The sequence below is a fragment of the Schistocerca nitens genome, chromosome 6, assembly GCF_023898315.1.
Source record: "Schistocerca nitens isolate TAMUIC-IGC-003100 chromosome 6, iqSchNite1.1, whole genome shotgun sequence".
In the NCBI taxonomy this organism is placed as follows: domain Eukaryota; kingdom Metazoa; phylum Arthropoda; class Insecta; order Orthoptera; family Acrididae; genus Schistocerca; species Schistocerca nitens.
In genome coordinates this window covers 531,742,572-531,765,301 of record NC_064619.1, presented here as the reverse complement: position 1 = coordinate 531,765,301, position 22,730 = coordinate 531,742,572, and positions in this window count along the sequence as shown.

Genomic DNA, 22,730 nt, shown 5'->3' with positions numbered 1-22,730 from the left:
TGTCATGGGAAGAAAAAATTCGCAATGCTCTCATTAATATGACGGAGAAAGCAAGACAGCGAAAGGAAATCCATGATAGAAACATCAAACGGATTCAGACTTTCAATATCGCACAGAAAATTCTTTTACGAAGACACATCAAGTCATCAAGGTTGAAGAAGACCATCAGAAAATGGAATCCAATTTATACAGGTCCATATATAATAGTTGATATACCGAATCCTGGTGCGTATTTATTAGCATATCCGGATTCTGGAAGAATAAAAGGATTATTTCCCCATGTAGACCTAAAGAGGTGCTTTTAAGGAAAGTGTTTCATATTAAATGAAAAGTCTGTATGAAGTATTTGGGTGTTGAAAAAAAATGGAAGTGCGAAGGACAGTATGCCTCAGCTACTGTAATAGGTTAAATGACAGCATGCCAAGCATCTGTGATAGTTTAATGAACAGCAAGCGATTACTTCTGTGATAGTATAGGAATATTTAGAAATGTAAGTGGAACTGTAGCTATTGCAGCTGTGAAAACGTACGGGTTATCTGTCTATGCGATGATCACCAAAGAAGCCTGTGCGTGTGAAATAATATACATTCAGGGAGTGTTAATCTCCAGTGATAATAAGTTTACTGAAACTATGTTTGTAAACTGACAGTTCACAGGAGAACAAATGAACCGCGTTAGAAAATTAGAATCGATTGCAACTGTCCACAGACATAAAGACTCGCTGTTTTTTTCTTTTTTTTTGCCCCAAGCTAAATTCTATTCAAGAGAATTTAATTAACTAGCTTAGTGTGTGTTTATAAAATTAGAGTTAATAAGAAAGATCTTATTGAATTTATAATAATGTGCCGTTTTCCAATTCGATATGTTTATTGTTATATTGCATGCATATATGTTCATGACAAAATGCGGCAATTGGAGTATAAAAGAGAAAAATTTGATCGTCAGTCAGTACTAACAAAGATTAATTTCAGCTGGAAAGTTCATGCTGCAAGACTTAATTAAACGTTCTCTTTCAGCAAAATTTCATTGTAATCATGTATGAATAAGATATATTTTTTTTTTCAAATTGTCTCAAATAATAAAGTTTTTAATATTCTGACATGCTATCCTCATTCGTACTTGAAACCAAATTAGGAAAGTTTGAGATCTACTTAGATCTACTTCCACCAGAAAAAGCCAACAAAAAAAAAAAAAAAAAGACAGGGTTAGAACCTTTTGGCTTACTCAAGAAGATGGATTATATTAATCATGTTTTCAAAAATTATTTTCCGATCTGGAGTTGTGATATTGTGCAACTACAGTTTCGATTAAGACACCTAGGTGTGTAAAGTATAAGACCAATGGATTTTCCCATTCCTCAGAAGGAAGATTGGATGGATCAGGTCCATATTTGAGTTCAAAATGAATCTGGAGAAATTCGACTAACCCTTCTCTTCCAGGAATCTTTAATAGTTGACCATTCCTTAGACAAATTTCGATTGTTTCATGCCAAAATCCTGAGTACCTGTTCCTGATGTTCCTTCTGGACTCTCAAATCCGTTACGTCTCCTGTCCTCCGTGCCGTGTCCCATGTTCCTGTTCGATCAGTTTCACCGCAGTTCATCAAGACATCGATGAAGAAAATTTTTCAGAAGATTGTAAAAATTTGCATGTGTAAAGATTTTTTTTTGGCTATGAGGTAGATTTTATCTTTCCTATGAATTCTAGAATATCTCTCAAATTTTTAAATTATTCTGTCTTTCCTATCATCTGTGATACCTAGTTGGGGTCTAATCCTCCAGGTTTTCAGGGGATTCCCTGTGAAGGCCAGTTCCTGAATAGGTAGACCTGATTAACAACTATGTTAAGTCCATCTTCCCTGGTTGTGTACGTGGGATGAGGATATGCCCTAGTACACGTGAAAAAAACAACTAGATATCTAGGTAACGAAGATCGGTGTTACCTATACCAAATCTCTTTCAATTCTTGTCATCAAAAAATCTTACTAACTTCTTAAAATTTATAGGAACGTATGTTGCACAAATTCTAACGAGTTAGCTAAGCCAATAGTTAGCTCGCAAAGTGGATACATATTAACTTTCTTCGCTGCGAGGGGCGATGTAATGTCTCTTGCAGCGGTCTCTCTGCGATATTTTCTGAAATTTTATAAATTATATAACTCTGTACATATCTCGAAATATCTCTTCTTATCATACCGATTCCTAAACTTTAATATACGATGATTATCAATGCAAAGTAGTTTCAAGCCCTATTATTCCTTGGAGCGTCCATTTACTCCACGGAATAGCTTCTCTGCTATCTACGTTTTCTCTTAGGAAAAGAATGATAGAGATCTTGCCGATTAGCCGTGAAAGAAGGAGTGTGTATGTGTATGTATTGTTGAGCTAGTCGCCATCTTGATGAGATTCTGTATGAGAAGGAATTTAATACATGAACTAAACTAAAGTAAGTGTGTTCGCGTATTATTTAACTGATTATTATTGACAGTGTCTGCTTACTACGCTGTGTTGCATGGGATCAGTGGGGAACGTCTGATTTACACTGGACGAACCTGCCGTTTTGTATGCTCAAGATATCCAGTTTATTACTTCAAATAAATAGGCTAACACGGTCTTACCAGCAGATCTCCGGTCTTCCCCATGTGATCACCGAAAGTTAATGATTATTACAACTGTTTTCAGGAGATCGACTGACAATTTTCGTCGCACCGAGACTTCGAAATTGCTTCACTGCCTTATGGAATATAAGTTAAGCTCAGTTTAATCAGGATAGAACAGTGTTGAACTGTGTGAATGTGATAAGCCTACTTTGTGAATGAAAATTCCCTTATTATACGCATGTTTTCAGTATCCTGATCAGTGAAGCTAAATCAGGCCGGTGTGAGAGAGGTTTTTTAAATTTTAGATCCCACAAAAAAATTATTAAAGTTTAGTGAGGGGCGATACAACCGAACTGAAATAAATGACATGTATGTAACAATAGCGGAGAACAACACTTCACTTTGGAGGTGAATTTTGTGTTGTACGGGGTTCGAACTTCAAGATGAAAGTACTTTATGTCCAGTATAGAGTGTTGTATGAGAAAACCTGTCCTTTCTTTCTGCCACCAGCGGTTAACATATTACCGTGGGTCCTGTGTCTGACAGTTTTTGAAGATCGACAACGTCATAGTTTGAAGACCAATGGCCGATGCATCCTCAGCACAGCTTGCACAAAACTTATTGCACGATACTTTAAGTGACCGGCAACGTATCTCAGTTTGTACTTCGTTCAAAGACACATCGGTCATTACGTCTCCCAAAAATTCGTTGCCAACGTTGCTGTTCCACCCGTTAAATATTCTAAAAAATAATGAATCGACACGTATACATACCAGAATTCGAGGCAAGGGAAGTAGTCTACAAAAGATAACAGTATAGTAGGTGACAGACACTAGTTAAATATTATTTAAAGCAAGCAAAAAATACGTACACGGGCAGACACTTACAGGATTACTAGACTCTGCCGCTCTAAGAAAGAAGACACTATAGAAGAGAGCTAGCGCCCAGGGAAAAAGAAGAACAAGCACAGTTACATTCTCCTGTTTTAGTAAACGAATATTAGCCCGTCTCTTGACTATATAGATAGTTCTGATATGAAATACAGATCGCTGCTGTCTTTTATAGCATATCTGCCTCGTAGAGTACCGACTGGTTGGTTGGTTCATTTGGGGGGAAAGCACGAAACAGCCAAGTCAGGTCCCATCGGATTAGGGAAGGATGGTGAAGGAAATCGGCTGTGTCCTTGCAAAGGATCCATCCCGGTATTTGCATCAAACGAATTAGGGATCTCACGGAAAACCTCAATCACGATTGCCAGAAGCGGTATAGTCCGATTTTAAAAATATTGTGTATACTTAATTTAAAAAAAAGAAGGTGCATTACGTATTACAGCTAGGCTCCATCCTTAATATCAGTAAGATAAACACGTATATTTTATAAAGACATATTTCGTTACCTAATCTTCATAATGGACGAGTATCCAGAGGTTACTATAGTATTTCGTATGTACTTATAATTTTACATACTTTTTATGACATTTTAAGATCAGGCATTTATATGTAACGTGAACTTTGTTCATAACACGTTCAGTACTGTTTCGCTATTTTAATAAGAGGACGCAAACTGACCACAATAATTTTCTCTGTTTCCTGATATCTTACATGTATGTATAACGAACTCTAAATTTGAATGGTGATCGTTACTCGTCTAACTGGGATTCTGTAATGTGTGGCGTCACAGAAAGTATTTAAGGAAGGGTGGTAGGGCAGGCGAGGTCGTGTGTCTTTGTGTGTTGGTCGGTCATTGTTGAACCGTCTGTCGGCTTGGTGTGCAGATAGGCAGCCCAATGAATTAAATACTTCAACCATTCGCTGGATTTCGGGTAATTTTGTGAGAGCGAGTTACTTAACTCTAACAACCCGTTGGAATAGTATGCAGAGCGCAAATAACGCCGTTTAACTTTCACTAAATTTAGATTATTTGTCCTCGATTTTAGTGACTATACGGACTGTAATTATTGCTGCAGCTGACATTATATATGTCTATTCAGGTTAACGAACTATAAGCTTACGTCCTAATGTACAGTGCGAATCTAAACATTCGGAATTAGAAATTTAGCTGTTGATTTTCCTGATTTGGGTGCAGTTAAACGTATTTTGTTTGCATGCGATTTTCAGTATTTCATATCCCTTAACTACTATGTAACTGTTTCTTTTATTTCTTGATTGGAACCTCCAATTTACATCACATCACCATTCACATTTGTGTGAATATTATTTAATAAATATTTATTTAGTGTAAAATATAGCCGACTGGTTTTGTCAACACGACTGAAGCGACTGGAAAAGTCCAGCCTTTCCACAGATTTTATATTATTCGAAAATTTATCTACTTTATAAAAAGGGACTGAGGATTGTTCTGTGCCGGCCGCGGTGGTATCGCGGTTCTAGGCGCGCAGTCCGGAACCGTGCGACTGCTACTGTCGCAGGTTCGAATCCTGCCTCGGGCATGGATGTGTCTGATGTCCTTAGGTTAGTTAGGTTTAAGTAGCTCTAAGTTCTAGGGGACTGATGACCACAGCAGTTGAGTCCCATAGTGCTCAGAGCCATTTGAATCATTTTTGAAGGATTGTTCTGTGTTACGTGCATGGCCTAAAAGTGACGGATCACAACTGAGACGCTGATAAGAATGAGCCAAGCGCACAAATCAGATCCACACCGACAGCCTTCGAGAAAACAGCTGGCGTGTTTGTAGTCTCAAAAATTTCCGCTTTGCGATATTACTGTATTAATACGAGTATACACATACTGTCGGCATTCACGTTCATTTCGCTTTCGGTGCATGTTTCTACAATTGTGCAGTGTGCGTTTTCCTCATAGTAAACTGCAAAGGTAATGAAACTGTATTCCCAGTTCTTGATGTAATCTGGAAAATTCCGAGAACTGAAAATGAATGGACTACATAAATTAGTTTGTGGAAAAAGAGATGGAAAAGCATGTTCCATTTCACGGACTACTGCATTTCAATTGGAAATCCGGTTTTGCCACAAAGGAATTTTTGCCAATATTGTAAAATTATCATGCCTACACCGTTTAATGTATCTCTCTCGTTGGGTGGAAATGAATATCGCTTAAGTAAACCTCCTACAGGTAAACCACTCTCATCTCGTAGAATGTTTGGCTTGAGATGAAGTTGATGTGTCCAAAAGCCTTTCATCTTTTACGTTACAATTCGCGAAAAAGCAGGAAACAACGATTCGGCAGTTACAAAATACCTGCTAACAATTATCAAACCACGTATATACTTGTAGTTAAGGCTCATTTCACAGAGCCCAAAAGAATTAACTCTACGAATATAAATCATGGTAAATCCACAAATCTGAAAGCTACATTCCCTTACAAACTGATATAAAATTCATAAGAAAATGTAAATGTACACATAAACTGCGTGAAACTATGCATATCTAAAGAAAGTTTACTACTTTACTTTACACTCTTCACATTACCTACGTTACGAGGAGGAGTCGAGTGTTATATAGAAGTCAAATTATGTCAATTTTGTCAGTTTCTGTACAAAACTTTTTACGAGATATAATTCTATTTCGCATAAACAGTACTTAAGTAGTAATGATTTGTTTAATCACAGTTAACCAGATACTGAACATATATGTTTATGGATAAAAGAAACCCTTTCAAAACAAGATAACAGACTGCAAGTTCTTATATTTGAATTTGTACTGTGAAATATTTTTTTTAAATTCATATGAGATGCAAAGATGTATTTTCTCATTGTCATAATGCAACACAGATAAACAACGGCAAATGAGTCTCTGTGTGGCCTTTTTAAGAATTAATCAGTTGCTTCCTCTGGTCTGGTCAACAGACTATCGTTTCCTTTGATAAGGAACGGGTAGACAGTCTTCATTAAGCTATTTAACATGGCAGTTACCCCTTACAGCTGTCAATATTTTATACATTGGCTTACAGTTTTCTTCTAATATTTCTCTTACAATGAGGTCCACAGACATCACAAATTTTCTTCATACCTGAATAACATTCAGCTGCACTAGCTATTATGGGTGGGATTAGAATACTTTATCTTGCATTCGACAGCCTTACTAGCTGCTTGTCTGAAATACATATCAGAGAAAAAATTGGTAAAACACAAATATAGTGCAGATACTGGTTATAGGATTTGTACAGTACAACCCGTGACATGAGTTCACTTGGGTTAAAGTCAAATTACCGAAACTGCAACCACAGTGAATAAAAATGATAGCAGCTATGAGAGGTTGGTCCTTCTTTAAACAGGTGACTGTTCCAAATTTTTAATTTTTAACTCTACAGAATTTGCTATAGTAGATGTTACTTTTTTCTCAATGTCTTTCGTCTCATAGTGAATTTATTCAACTAATTGTACTCTTATCAACTTTCTCTGTGTTCTCTCCAGTTCTTGCAGTCAGGCGTGGTGCGGCTGTTCAGTAGCCTGTAGTCCACTTTTACTGGCACCCTACTTGCAAACTTCTCATTTAAAGCTTGCAGATCTAACCAGTTCACACTGTAATTTTCAAGAAGAAGAATGTTCTTAATCCAAACGCAAGTTGCTTCCGTTGCCTAAACGCATTAAAATCATTTTTTTAATTACGTAGTCATTACATTTATGTGAGTATATAAAACTTCGTTGTTTACTGCAACATGTATTATATTAAATTTTGTATCCCGCCTGGATAGGCGGTACGTGGGTCTGCTCCTGTGAACTGTTTCTGTAATATAGGCCGAGAGTGAAGGAAGCGCGTAGGAGTAGAAGAGGTGAAGCACTTCGGTACTGCATGTAACTTCAACACTTTTAATAGATTCAAAAACGTAAGTAAATATCAAATGCATACATAACTTTGGCTAGGATGAGCACGTAGGTGTGAAGCCGTAGTCAGTGTCTAATCCTGTGGACATAGCATGACTGTTCTGTATAATCTCAAAACTAACAAACACTCGTTGCTGTCCAAACCTTAACTGAACGTAACTAGTACAAAGTCTCAATACCAAGCTAGCCCATTCGGTAGTGGAAACGATATTTCCAGGCCGTCTGCTCTTGATGAAATGGGCCGAAATCAAGACGGCAGTCCCTGAGCTCCACAGCGTCGGCTAGATGGCGCCGTGGTCGGCGTAGTTAGCCTTCTCTCGTAGAGTCAACTTACGAGAGCGTGCACCTACGTTGTGGCATCGTAATTATCGACGCCACATTCAATTTTGGCTACGTCCGAGCTGGCTCCAGCAATCTGTGGCTATTGTAATTACTAGCTCACATCAGGTATTTTGTCTTTACTGGAGATACGTTCTTTATGTCCATTCTCTATATACAAAATATGGAGAACAATGTCGATTCTAGCTAACGTTAACAGTATTTTTCTACAATTATAAAGGAGTAGGGTCAATTCTCTACTCCAGTATTACACTGCAGAAGTAATGTATGATTACAGTTTCACGTAGATAACCATACTTGGGCACACATATGAAGATAACCACTGTCAATCCTGCCTAATTTCGCTGCAAGCCTTTAAAAGTTCTGTCAGGTTCTGACATTAGTAATGAATTCCCAGTGCCTTCTAGGTCGATTTCCACATCTTGTTTTATCATCTCAGAGAACAGTTCCTCCCCATTGTAGAGACCTCCAATATACTCTTTCCATTAATATAATTTCCTGTTTATATGATTCCTAAGTTACATACAATGTTGTATTCTTGTCTTTTCCGGCAATTTTTGTACTTCCAATTCTCGTCGATCAATTGAAGTTGTTTTCTTCACCTCTCGTGTAATTGTGTTTATCTGTCCAATTTCCGAGACTGCTCTTTCCAGAGATTTCTACTCTTCTTCAACTGAAGTGCCTATTGTGATATTCAGTATCGTAGTACTAAAACGTACATAAAACGTTCATTATAATTCCTCAGCACTTCAGTATCAACCTTTTTCTCCAGGCCAGTCTTCCGTGACGATTGCCTTAAACTTCAGCCTACTCTTAATCAGTAATAAATTATGATATGAGGCTATATGCACCCATGGGTACACCTTAAAATCCAATATCAAAATTCAGGACTTTGTCTCAGCATGATTTAATCCAGCAGATATTTTAACGAGTTTCCAGGCCTTTTCCAAATGTACCTTCTCATCTTGTGTTTTTGGAACTGTGCGTAGGCCATTACTATTGAATGTTATTGCAGAATTCCATTAGTCCTTCTATTCATTATTTCCTATTATGGAGACCATATTTTCCCGTAATTCTGCCTCCTATTCGTCTCCTGCTACAATGGTGCTATTCGTCATTTTTTTTTCAATTACAGGCCGTGTTCTGTAAACTGACTACCTCCATGACAGAGTATCTTTGAGTCTCATAGTTTTGTCTTGCATGCTACATACTTGAAAGTTGTCTCGCAATTTTCCACAAACCATACACACAATACTGTCTCCAGTTCGCTTTCTATAATACTGAATACGACTGAATACGTTCACCACTATACCCTTAAAATGATGGTATCTGGTGCATTCTCTCTGTTGTAGGTAGAGTTTTAGGTTGATCCACATTTAAAGTGAGCCGCCATTCAAATCACCAACTGGAAATTACGTACAAGTCTTTCAGAAATTCATGTGGGCGGTCAACCACGTTAATAAGAGAATTTTGAGAAAGTTAAATAGATCCAATCCACAAAAAAACAAAGAAAAGCATAATTACATTGGTTAACGCGGAATCTCGCATGCAAGAAAACGTTCTTATCACCGTACCCCATACTTCTGGAAGATTTCGGAGGAAGCTGCGTCACGCAACCAGCATTTCTTATACCACAAAACGTTCTCATGAAATATAGGCACAAAGAACACTTTAAAAGTAGAAAATACAGTAATAGTGGGATATATTTCATTACCTGGGACAACTGTCCTATGGGTTACATAGGACCAATAGACAGAAGCTTCCGCATGAGACTAACTCCATGTCAGCCTTGAGTAACCATCGGCACGAATAAGGACAAACCATTACAAATTTGCGATATAATTTTAAAGCAATGGACATAATCTCAGCATACTCGAAGAGATCAAGATACACTCCTGGAAATTGAAATAAGAACACCGTGAATTCATTGTCCCTGGAAGGGGAAACTTTATTGACACATTCCTGGGGTCAGATACATCACATGATCACACTGACAGAACCACAGGCACATAGACACAGGCAACAGAGCATGTACAATGTCGGCACTAGTACAGTGTATATCCACCTTTCGCAGCAATGCAGGCTGCTATTCTCCCATGGAGACTATCGTAGAGATGCTGGATGTAGTCCTGTTGAACGGCTTGCCATGCCATTTCCACCTGGCGCCTCAGTTGGACCAGCGTTCGTGCTGGACGTGCAGACCGCGTGAGACGACGCTTCATCCAGTCCCAAACATGCTCAATGGGGGACAGATCCGGAGATCTTGCTGGCCAGGGTAGTTGACTTACACCTTCTAGAGCACGTTGGGTAGCACGGGATACATGCGGACGTGCATTGTCCTGTTGGAACAGCAAGTTCCCTTGCCGGTCTAGGAATGGTAGAACGATGGGTTCGATGACGGTTTGGATGTACCGTGCACTATTCAGTGTCCCCTCGACGATCACCAGTGGTGTACGGCCAGTGTAGGAGATCGCTCCCCACACCATGATGCCGGGTGTTGGCCCTGTGTGCCCCGGTCGTATGCAGTCCTGATTGTGGCGCTCACCTGCACGGCGCCAAACACGCATACGACCATCATTGGCACCAAGGCAGAAGCGACTCTCATCGCTGAAGACGACACGTCTCCATTCGTCCCTCCATTCACGCCTGTCGCGACACCACTGGAGGCGGGCTGCACGATGTTGGGGCGTGAGCGGAAGACGGCCTAACGGTGTGCGGGACCGTAGCCCAGCTTCATGGAGACGGTTGCGAATGGTCCTCGCCGATACCCCAGGAGCAACAGTGTCCCTAATTTGCTGGGAAGTGGCGGTGCGGTCCCCTACGGCACTGCGTAGGATCCTACGGTCTTGGCGTGCATCCGTGCGTCGCTGCGGTCCGGTCCCAGGTCGACGGGCACGTGCACCTTCCGCCGACCACTGGCGACAACATCGATGTACTGTGGAGACCTCACGCCCCACGTGTTGAGCAATTCGGCGGTACGTCCACCCGGCCTCCCGCATGCCCACTATACGCCCTCGCTCAAAGTCCGTCAACTGCACATACGGTTCACGTCCACGCTGTCGCGGCATGCTACCAGTGTTAAAGACTGCGATGGAGCTCCGTATGCCACGGCAAACTGGCTGACACTGACGGCGGCGGTGCACAAATGCTGCGCAGCTAGCGCCATTCGACGGCCAACACCGCGGTTCCTGGTGTGTCCGCTGTGCCGTGCGTGTGATCATTGCTTGTACAGCCCTCTCGCAGTGTCCGGAGCAAGTATGGTGGGTCTGACACACCGGTGTCAATGTGTTCTTTTTTCCATTTCCAGGAGTGTATTAAGAGGCAAAAGGCGTCTTCCAATGCATACCCTCAGTTGTGTACTAGAGTTGCGTCAACGCAACGTTTTATCAGACTTCGACTGCTTGAATAGAACAATCTAGTACGTTAGTCTGTACGCTAATTTAAATCATTTTTACACTCAATTATTTCACTCTCGTCCCTGATACCACATTTCTCTACTCCACTGATCCGTGTTTAACCTCTAGAACTGTTAAGCATTGTGAGATTCCTACATCACTATTGATCTGTTTGCGATTCATAAAGAAGTTTATCCACAAGATTGTATATATCTCCTTTTATTTTACCACGGCACCACAAGATGCATTGTTACCACCTGCCGCTGTTCACGATTCTATCCCCATCTCGCCTTCCGCTGCATTTGCTCTTACGCGCATACGTCCGTTTTCCTTATCGGCGACGGCGCCCCTTCGACTCAGTTCACCTGAGAGGCTGACACAGCGGACCTCATGTTGTCACGACCATGTTATGCCTTGATGTATATCTATACAAGATTTTATGTTACCTCACTCCATTCTTTCTTTTAGAGGGCGGTCTATTTTTCGAATAATCATACAAGCTTTTCATTGAGGCCTTTTTTTTTTTTACCTTGGCCGATCGAGTGTAGCTTTCACCACCTACAAATATCATTTGTTTTATCCTTGACTTCCATTTCGTTTGCCTTTTTTATTCTTATTGTAGTTTTCCTGTATCGGGATCATGTCCCCTACATTCTGTCTTATTTTAAATTAGGCTACCGACTTCTTAAAGGTTAAACAGTTTTGTTACGATGGGACAAAGAATGGGGGATCATCTACTGCTTATCGTTTGGAATAAATCGTAAATGTGAGTAAATTAATTTTTCTATATAGGTTCGTGCACAATACAATCATATTTCAATCACAACAGAATCATTGTTACTCTTGTTTACATACAGCTGTATCACTGAAGATTTAGCTCTAACGCTGCGAAACTAGTTGGATCAAAATTAACGATTTATCATGCACCTCAATCAGCCTTATTGATCATGGTTACTTCAATTCAAAATATGTATGAACGATTCTAAGGAGTTCTACCATTCACTTCAAGATGACGACGTCATAATTTTCACAGCAGTGATGGACTATAATCAACTGTAATTCAGCTCACTTACACAAAGTATTTAAAAGTTGTACACACAAATGTTCCACGTGGAACTGTCTATCTGTTAGTGAATGAGCATACAGATAGTGTGATATGGGACTTTCATTACACTGCTTGACAGCTGCTAAGGAACACACACATTGTTGGAAGAGAGTAACCAGAGGCAATGATGGACAGCCTAGAACAAAGTACACACATAACAGCGGTGGAGTTAGATACTTATAACCAAAATTGGTACTGATTTCACCACATGGGAAAGCAGGATGACAGCCGTAAATAATATGAATTTTTGACAAAAGTGCGATGTCTAACATAAACGTCGACATCGGCCCCTCACTACGGATATGGCCTCCTATGGCACTAATACACATTTTGCACCTGTTGTTAAGCTAGGTACCAAACTGTTGAGGGATATTGTGCAACTGTTGAGGGGACATTGTACCACTCCTCGCTGAAGTCGGTTGTCAGTTCTGGCACGTTTTGAAGGGGGTGGCGGGTGTTTGTTGAGAAACCTGCCAAGAGCATTCCAGGCGTCCTATATAGGGTTTAGTTCCGGTGAGTACGCAAGTTATTCCATATGTTCAGTACATTCATTTTCCAGTAATCGGACACCTCTGTGGTCCTGTGTGGGCGAGTACTGTCGTCCATAAAGGGACATCCGAGATTACCGCACCCCTAAACAGATGAACATGATCCAGAATTATCTTCCTGGAATATCACTCGGTTGCAGCGGTACCTCGCCCAAAAAAATGCATCGGTATTTCGTCACTGAGCATAATGGCTGCCTGCACCATAACACCAAGACCATACCCATGATGTTCATGAGGATTATGTTTTGTAACGTGTTCCTCTCTCTCCGAATACTGATTTGCGGCTGGAATCACATACTACAGTGAAGCCGGTTTCATCGGACAATAGCTCTCTGGACCACTGTTGCTGAGCCCATCCGATATGCTTCAGACATCAAGGAACTCCTCGATTATGTCGTGGCTGAAGTGAGGTGCATTTAACAAGCTTCCGACAATACAAACTAGCCTTATTTAATAGCCCCGAAATGGATCTGGCAGCGACACGTGTAGCGGTAGCGGTTGCAAGGTCTCCAGCTATCGGCCTAGGAGATAAATGTTTCTTCCTTTTCGGCACAAGGGCTACGTATCGATACTCTTGCGGTGTGGTGATCAGTCTACGACCACCGGCATGGTTTAGAATAGCGTTTACACTTTCAGCAGCTGTTTTTGATCGCGAAATGACACTTCTAAACACACGCATTACTGTGTCCACAATAGTGACCCTTTGACCGGCCTCGAGGCGTCCAACTGCTCGTCCACGATCGTAAGCATTCAAATGATGTCTTGAAGACATGTTGCCGTACCGCTCCGAATGTCGCACTAATCGGTTCAGCAACAACCTTCGTCGAACAAAGTACTACATTAACTACCGAATGCATGCAGAGCGCTCACGAAGAGGCTTCGCTACAGTGACCACGTCCCACACTCTAAGTTTCCAAAATGGTTGTTCCTAGTAAATTACTTACGTCTTCTTTACTAAATAATGTCTGTAAACCAAAAAGAAGAGACAAAATGAAAGAAACACAAAATAAGAACAGGTTTTACTTCATAAGACTGATGACAATAATTTTGTAACCTCTACGTTTACAATAGATCACGGCTAAAGAAGTTATTCGACATTTGCAACGTTTCTCGAATGTAAGTATTGCATCGCCCAATCATCCCTTCACGCCCAAGCCCAACCGCTGCACGTGCTGCGAGGTGCGTCTTCTGGTAACGTCACGTGTTCAGTATTTCTCATCCATTTTTGAGCTATTTCCCGACATTTGCGGCCCCATGTATCTCATATTAAATTACTAAGCGCAGCGTCACCTACGTCGCTTGGTGGCGGGTGTTGACGTAATTAAGAATCACCCTGTATTCATAAAGAGACATTAAGTTTTTCTCTTCTAATATTGTTCTGTATTTAATCTCTGTGGGTTCATCCTTTAATTTCCCTCAAAAATTTCATTCCAGCCAACTGTACTTTTCATTTCTCGTTCTTAGTTACTTTCCAAGATTTTCTTCCATATAATATCAGAATAGGATTGAACATTACTTTGTTAAATTTTACTTTGGTATCCTTCCTTCTCCATTCCACCAGTGTTCTGCATATCGTGTCACACATTATACCAATTTTATTTAAATTATTGATGACGATTTCATTTATAGCTAGTACCGTAGACTTGTAGCTGGAAATATGACACACATATTATGGATGGTTTGTCTACTACTTCTTTTTAACCAAATGGAAATTTCGCTTAGAAGACCGTTAGCCTATTTAACTTTGCTTACAAGAATTTCTAGATAATTTTTCTTGCATGTTTTATTTAGGCGATGTGAATAGTTATTTATTAATCTGCAAAGTGAAAATCATTTGTGTGTGTGCGTGTGTGTGTGCGTGTGTGCGTGCGTGTGTGTGTGTGTGTGTGTGTGTGTGTGTGCGTGCTGGTACCAGTCGGTTATATTTAAATTGACGGAGTTCCGAATGCCGTAGTGTGGACTGTACACATCGAAGGACGCTGAAAAGCCGTAGGTATATTCATAAATCGATGCGCTCGCGGAGTATGCTGAAATAATAATAGTTCGACTCTCTACAACCAGGTGAAAATAGGGCGCTGTAAACAGTCAGAATATGAAATGTTTCCTGTTTTGGCGTCACTATGCTCTTTGTTACTTATCAACGGGTCTTGATTTACTCTGTGAAGTAACTGTTGTTTTTAACCGTTAAGGAGGTTGAGGTGTTCCAAACTGAACGCAGTGCTTATTGAGAATAAAGGTAGTACACTGATGGCTAGGGTTTATTCAGACCGGCAGCAGTAGCAGCAACAGCTGTGGAGAGGGCCCATGTCTAAATGGGCTAAGGAATATGATCAAAAGATTGAAGAAACAGGTGAATTAGGTGGTGCAGCAAAGAGAGTGAGGCAGCCCATTCCCATGGCAGTTGTTGATGAAGTTGCAGCAGCTATAGCCGATGGCGCAGCACATGCCTCAAATACTGCAACCAGTGCTCGAGCTGTGTCACGGGAATTTTCTCTCCGCTAGTCAAGAGTTCAACATGTTTTCCGAAGCGTTTTACATTGGTAACACTGTAAGATTGAGAAAGAGCACCAAATGAAACCCCAAGATAGGCTACAACGCCTTGACTTTGCCCTTAGTTTTTTAGCATCTATGGAAATGGATGACATGTGACTGGTGAATATTATTTGGACAGACGATGTTCATTTTACTCTGTACAATGCCGTTGATGCAATAACCCTCGCATGTGGGGTTCTATTCCGTCTCATGTTCACTGCACTCATCTTGCGTGATTCTGTGGCGTGGTTTCATAATCTCCTTCACTCTCGGCTCAGTTTTCTTCGAGTAAGTGAAACTTCCCGGGTCTGATAGATACGCGGTGAAATCTGCACTTTATAAAGACCTTCTTGTGCATCACGTAAGCCCAGATTTGCAAGAACCCAACTGCGTCCATACCACTATTGTCAGCGATGCTGGGGCGATACCACATGTCGTTTCCCAAGTGAATGATTTGCTTCGAGAGACCTTCGTCAACGACCGCATCATCTCAAGTCAATTTCAATGTTTGTGTCCTTCCATATCCCCCGACCTAAATGCGTGTGACACCTGGTTGTGAGATAATCTGAAAAATTATGGCCGTCAAGGATATTTCAGAACTGTTCCTGATCTGAAGGATAGCGTACAACAACGTATCACTCTGATTACGCAGGATATGCTGTGGGCAACTGTCGCCCATGCCGCGTTACGTATGCAGGATGTTGCTGAGTCGGGAGATCTTGTTGTAATTTGTGACCATAGTCTGATAAATGTGTCAGAACCATCGGTGTCATGTGTTTGGTCGCTCCTGCCCATTTCCTGAACCCAAACCACATTATAACTGCTTACAGCTCCATATTTTCACTTGGTGGCAGAGAGCTGAACTATCATTTTTTTCAATATATTCCAAGAGTGCACCGATTAATCAACATACCTACGACGCTTCAGCATCCTGTGATGTATACGGCTTGACTGCAGCACTCGGAACATTGTCAGTTTAATTATAACCACCTGATATTAGTGTAAGATCTTATTCAGTTTCTGTCCAAGAAAGTCGTATAAGTATTCACTTATTATAGTAGGTGAAACGTTACGTCCTCATAACATTCCTCTGTTGACCTTTATTGGCCCCATTTTCACTGTCTCTGTTTTTGTTGCAATTGCTATGTGCTGATACAAACTATTTCTTCAGAAGTGCTATTTCCGGAACCAATAATACACTACTGGCCAAGCAAATTGGTACACCACGATGATGACGTGCTACAGACGCGAAAATTTAACCGACAGGAAAGAAGATGCTGTGATATGCAAATTATTAGCTTTTCAGAGCATTCAGACAAGGTGGGAGCTGCTGGCGACACCTACAACTTGCTGACACGAGGAAAGTTTCCAACCGATTTCTCATACACAAACAGCAGTTGACCGGCGTTGCCTGGTGAAACGTTGTTGTGATGCCTCGTGTAAGGAGGAGAAATGCGTACCATCACGTTTCCGACTTTAATAAAGGTCGGCTTGTAGCCCATCGCGATTGCGGTTTATCTTATCGCGACATTGCTGCTCGCGTTGGTCGAGGTACAATGACTGTTAGCACAACATGGAACCGGCGGGTGCAGGAGGGTAATACGGAACGCAGTGCTGGATCTCAACGGCCTCGTACCACTAGCAGTCGAGATGACAGGTATCTTATCCGCATGGCTGTAACGGATCGTGCAGCCACGTCTCGATCCCTCAGTCAACAGATGGGGACGTTTGCAAGACAACAACCATCTGCACGCACAGTTCGACGACGTTTGCAGCAACATCGACTATCAGCCTGGAGACCATGGCTGCGGTTACCCTTGACGCTGCATCACAGACAGGAGCGCCTGCGATGGTGTACTCAACGACGAATCTGGGTGCACGGATGGCAAAACGTCATTTTTTCGGATGAATCCAGGTTCTGTTTACAGCGTCATGATGGTCGCATCCGTGTTTGGCGACATCGCGGTGAACTTACTTTGGAAGCGTGTATTCCTCATCGCCATACTGGCGTATCACCCGGCGTGATGGTATGGGGTGCCATTGGTTACACGTCTCGGTCATCTCTTGTTCGCATTGACGGTTCTTTGAACAGTGGACGTTACAGTTCAGATGTGTTAAGACCCGTGGCTCTACCCTTCATTCGATCACTGCGAAACCCTACATTCACTAGGATAATGCACGACCGCATGTGGCAGGTGCTGTACGAGTCTTTCTGGATACAGAAAATGTTCGACTGCTGCCCTGGCCAGCACATTACCCAGATCTTTCACCAATTGAAAACGTCTGGTCAATGGTGGCCGAGCAACTGGCTCGTCACAATACGCCAGTCACTACTCTTGATGAACTGTGGTATCGTGTTGAAGCTGCATGGGCAACTGTACCTTTACACGCCATCCAAGCTCTGTTTGACTCAATGCCCAGGCGTATCAAGGCCGTTATTACGGCCAGAGTTGGTTCTTCTGGATACTGATTTCTCAGGATCTATGCATCCCTATTAAGTGAAAATGTAATCACATGTCAGTTCTAGTGTAATATATTTATCCAATTAATACCCGTTTATCATCTGTATTTCTTCTTGGTGTAGCAATTTTAATGTCTAGTAGTGTATTAGTGTGACATCTTATTCAGTTTCTGTCTAGGAAAGTGAATCGTTACGTCCTCATAACATTCCTCAGCACACCTTCATTTGCCCCGATTTCAATATCTCTGTTTTTATTATAATTGCTGTGTGCTGATACAAACTATTTCTTCAGAAGTGCCATTTCCGGAACCAATAATAGTAACAGGTGCCAGTTATTCGGACTGGCTGTTGCGCAGGACGACGCTAGCAGGTGACCGGCAGAAGCAAGAAGCAGTGGTGGCGCGGGCCCGCAGCTGTATTGCTGGGATCCGGCCTACGGCTGCTGACGCTTTCCGGTTTCTGCGAATGGAGCGCATCAGTCAGCGGCGCTGGACCGGCGCCATAAATCACGGCTTCCGCCGCTTCCTGCACCGCCCGGAATCGAAAGCTCTCAGCGCTGCGCCGGGAAGATGATATAGCCCGGAGCAATTACACCGGCCCGCGGGCAGTGACAAAGCGACGCTTTGTTCCGGGGCCCGCCGAGCCAGCGCCGACGCCGTCGGAAAGCCCAACTTTTCCTGTACTCAGATTTATTAAGCATCATTCTCCGGTGCAATAATTTTTGTGCACGAGTCGCCGTTTGAATGCCGGGCACTTTTTTGCGGTATCAATCATTGCGGCTCCATCGGAGAACTAAAATAAAGCCTCTAACTCAATACACACCTTTAGCGACGGAACCGTATTAAGCTTTTAACGCAAACCAGGGAAAACTCTCTCCTGCTATGTTCTCTATTTATTCTTTTTTCACACAACAACACACACACATGCACATAGTCTCACACACTCACATGAACAAGCACGCACACACACAAAAAGCTGCCCCTCCCTTTCCACCCCCCACTCTCTCCCTCCCTCAATCTCTCTCTCTCTCTCTTTCCCCCTCACACACACACACACACAGAAACAGACACACTCACTCACTCCTTCCTACCCTCTACATTGTACCCACCACAACGTTGTTCGTGAGATCATTCCAATTCTCTCTCTCGCCCTCCGTCATTGGCTCTGTTTCCCATCAGATTTCCTCTTTCTCTCTCTCTCTCTCTTCCCAGGTTTTGCTTTGAGTTACAAAACTTATTGTGGCTGTCGTTGTTGTTATTGTTGTTGTGTTCTTTAGTCCCAAGACTGATTTGAAGCAGCGCTCCACGCTATTCTGTCCTGAGCAGGGTATTTATATCCGAATAACTACCGCAATCTACATCCATTTGAAGCTGGTACTCATCCTTTACTTTCTCCATTACCTCACTGACATTTCCTTGGTGTCTCGGGGTGAGTCCTCTCAAATCATCCCTTCTTTCAGTCGAGTTGCTTCTTAAATTTCACCTTTCCTCAAATCGAATCAGTCTAATTTTCAGCATTCTTCTCTATTATTTCATTTCAAAAGCGTTGCTCCACTTCTTACTCGAAATACTCATCATCTACTTTTCACTTTCGTACAAGACTACACTACAGAAAGTACTTTCCAAAATAACTTCCTAACACTTAAATTCGTATTGCGTGTTAAGGAATTTGTCTTTTAAGGAATGATTTTCGTGCGATAGCCTGTCTGCATTTTATATCCACTCTGCGTCGGCCAGTCTCCTTTTTGTTACCTAAATACCAAAGCTCGTCTATTACTTCTACTATCTTCTTTGTAATCTAATCCATTCAGCATTGCCTGATTTAATTCTACTACTTTTCATTAGTCTTTTTTTGCTTTTCTTGGTGTTTATATTGCGAACTATTTTAAGACATTATCCATCCCATTAAATTGCTTTCCCAAGTCCATTGCTGTTTCTGACCGTTGACAGTATCATCAGCAAACGGCAAACTTTTATCTCCATTCAATTTATTACGTGACCATATTAGTAGTTGGAGTCTCAGTCAAATGTTGACTCCCAATATGTTTTGACACAACAGTTAGCCGTGAATTCCGATAGACACACGGAAAATGCACAGAAATATTAAAAAGCTGCTTTGTGATAACCGTTAACATTCTTACAAATTGTGTCGAATGCATAGCGCGAATATAAAGCGTACAGGCCATTTATAATGGAATAATATGTGGCTCAGCAAGAACAGCTATCGTTCTCACAACTGAGGTCGCCAGGACGCATCAAATTGCGACTGCAGAATTGTGGCGCACAAATTACCAAATATTGTTCCTGTCTGTGCCCTCCATGATTTCACTGGATCCCTGGAAAAAATGCATAAGGTGGGCTGAAAAGAAAAAGAAAGGCTGGAAAATCGGGACACAGATATTTTATTTTTTCTGGTCATTTATAATTTTTTGTTTTGTCATCAAAACGCAATAAATTAAAATTGGGATGTGATTGAATTTCAATGATATGAAGTGGCGTTAATAGTAAGCTACCACCGTCACACCGTTTTTCCCTGTCAACAGGCCACGTCCAAGGCAAAAGGCTGTGCAGGTGCAGAAATTCACAAGAGCACTGCGGAAGAGATCGAAAACAGGAATACATGCGCGTGACTGTCTGTGTTTCAGCATGGTCATACGGTGCTGCATCGTCGAAACAACAGTGGTAGAGCCACTCTCAAAATCTTGCGAATGACCGTCGTTGAACCTTGATGTTATCCCAGATATCTCTGATTTTACTTTCTCCAGTGACGATTGTGGAGGTACAGATGGCAGGAAATAAAGTGTTGATTGATTTTCTTGGAATGTTGGCCTTTGAAAATCTGACAGTAAAGCTCAGCGCGGTGACAACAGCCTCTGTTCTAGAGTCTAACACTATAATGAGCAGATTCGCTACGATTTTGCTTTTGCTAAATGAATCATTGAGACAATACGCTGCTTCTCTTTGGATCTTCTCGATTCAAATGGTTCAAATGGCTGAGCACTACGGGACTTAACTTCTGAGGTCATCAGTCCCCCAGAACTTAGAACTGCTTAAACCTAACTAACCTAAGGACATCACACACATCCAAGTCCGAGGCAGGATTCGAACCTGCGACCGTAGCGGTCCAGACTGTAGCATCTAAAACCACTCGCCCCCCCCCCCCCCCCCGGCTGGTTCTCGATTACTTCTATTAATTTCTACCTGGTAAATATACCAGCCTGACGAGTAATTAATTTTTTTAATGTCGTGTGACTAGGGCCTCCCGTCGGGTAGATCGTTCGCCGGGTGCAAGTCTTTCGATTTGACGCCCCTTCGGCGACTTGCACGTCAATGGGGATGAAATGATAATGATTAGGACAACACAATAGCCAGTCCCTGAACGGACAAAAATCTCCGACCCAGCCGGGAATCGAACCCGGGCCCTTGGGATTGACATTCCGTCACGCTGACCACTCAGTACCGGGGGCGGACACGAGTAATAAGAACCTGCCAAACAAGGATACAGCAACCTACCTGCTCCGTAGGTGAATCTCGTATAATTCCTTCAAAGTCTTCCCACTAGTATCAAGACGAAACAGGTATCATTCTAGCGACGATAGAGGTCGAAAAAATGAAACTCAGTGACGTAAATGACTCTGATAGTGGACAGATTTTTAGGGCGCGGCGCTGGGAAAGAACATCCCCGTAAAGGCGATGCCGGTCGCTCTTCGTGTGCTACTCTCGTCAACATTGTTGGGAGTGGTTGAATAACGGTGAAACCATGGTTAGTCGTTCACTCCTTATCACAGATCGTGGAGGTCGGAGAGCAAGCTGACGCAGGCACAAGTGTTATGGAGCACACTCTTCGGAGCACATTGTTCACCATGGTGCTTTGCAGCAGACGATAGCTACGTGTTACCAGGTTGGTGCAGCAAAATCGTCAATTACAAATGCAATGGGCATGGGATTATCGAAATCTCGTCATGGGTAAGTGAAAACGTTTGGAGTGGTCAGATGAATCTCGTATCTTGTTGGATCAGATCAGTGGTCGTGTATGTATACGCCTTGTTCCACGCGAATGGCTACTCGAAAGATGCCCCAGGCTGCGGACGCAGGCCTCAGATTGACACTCACTTAGACTTTCAAGGAAACTTTGGTACTAAATGAATATAATACGACAGCTGTGGAAAAGGTGAAATCATTATCATAAGGTCAAAACCGTGGAGCACTGGTTTGAGGAGCGTGAAAGCGAACTCATGGTGATGTTTTGGCTATCAAGTTCGCCTGATCTGAACGTGATGGACAACATTTGCGATGCTCTCAGGCAGCGTCTCCTCACCTGCAGACCACGTCGTGCTAGTGTTCTCTGGTGGAAGGAGGAGGGTCGTGGTGAGTCACAAACAGCTCGTGGCCAATTGTAGCCTTTATTTGTAAACCCCTGGATGTTGCTGTGCATGAGCGCGTATGAGTGGTTGTCCAATGTTTTGTCCGCAATGGAAATATCACGCCTATAAATGAATTAGAAAGCACCCTGTCACTGACAACCTGCATCTGGAGAAATACATTAGGTAAGGTATCTAACCGTAACGATATTCTGGTCTAGCTTAATTAGGAGATCTATAATGTTAAATAGATATCGTACTAGAATCAACAGAACTAGATGCCATAAAATTATTTATTTTCAAACAACAGAAAAGTGTAAAAATGTGTAAAGTCAGTACATGATGTTCAATACTACCCTTATTCTAGATTTCACTTTGGGAAAGCATCTGTGATTTTCCTCAAAATTCGCGCCTCCTTTTGTTAGACAGACACAATAAATTGGCTGAAACTGATTAGCCTAAAGAAACAAAAGATCTGCACACTGACTTATACTGATAATAAATATCTCAGAGAGCAAACAAATGGAACTCAATACATTTAACGTGACCGTTTCACTATCTGCCAACGCGTCATGCATGTATCACTGATTA